Source organism: Babylonia areolata, chromosome 9 (assembly GCF_041734735.1).
Source record: "Babylonia areolata isolate BAREFJ2019XMU chromosome 9, ASM4173473v1, whole genome shotgun sequence".
NCBI classification, from domain to species: Eukaryota; Metazoa; Mollusca; class Gastropoda; order Neogastropoda; family Buccinidae; genus Babylonia; species Babylonia areolata.
Window position 1 is genome coordinate 24,438,555 of NC_134884.1, and position 1,070 is coordinate 24,439,624.

Sequence of the window (1,070 nt, forward strand, 5' to 3'; positions counted from 1 at the left end):
ACAACAACAACAACACCACCACCAACAACAACAAAAACAAAACAAAACTAACCTTCCAAATCAATCGGTTAGACTGTCTTATCAGATGTCCAAGGCTTTTCCTATTTCACGGTGTGTGAGCGATGAACAGAAATAAAAGATGAAAAAGAAGGAGGAGGAGAAAAAAAACCAAAAAACACACACACAAAAAACAGCCACCCAGACAAATACAGACAGGACGGCAGTGGCACAAAATCGATTCCAGAAAGATGAATGAGACAGAGCCACGAGCGTGCGAGTGTTGGGAGAATGGAGAGGGTTCCAGTGAGATAACTGGGCGAAAATTCCACAGCTGCATCACAGCAAACAACTACAATCGCCAGGAAAAAAACACACCAACAACCCCCAAAAACAAGACAGAGCAGAAGATGATTATTTTCTGCTTGATATCTAAATGTTCGGAAAGATAATGAATACTGACGTCGGAACTGGTAGGTTACAATTATTATATTATATTCGCGAGGCGGTTTCCTCAGTTAGAATTTTGAGTATGCGTATAGAATCTCCGACATGAGCATTATTGTACGCTGCACAACATATAGGTTATAGGTTGTTGATTAAAAAAACGTGGCTGCATTGAATGACAGTCGAGTTTGAAAAAAAGAAAAAAAAGAAGGTTTTTTTCTTGTCCGGTCCTTGCTATAATAATAATAATAATAATAATAATAACAATAATGTCCTTTTACCTTACTTTTTCTCCTGTTCTTTTTTGCTCCCCTTCCTTCTTTCACACAGTCGCCCAATAGTGTATCACAGTCAGGGTTGGATCAATGGCGAGTGGGGTAAACACTGACTGCCATGTGCTCTCTCTCTCTCTCTTTCTCTCCACCCCCACCCTCTCTCTCTCTCTCTCTTTCTCTCCACCCCCACCCTCTCTCTCTCTCTCTCTCTCTCTCTCTCAAACCTTGCTTGCTGTGCACTGCGGCATCCATCTACGACACACACACACACACACACACACTAACACGACGCACGACGCAACATCCTGTCTGCACTGGAGGCTGAAGAGACGACACCGCACGCTTTTGTAT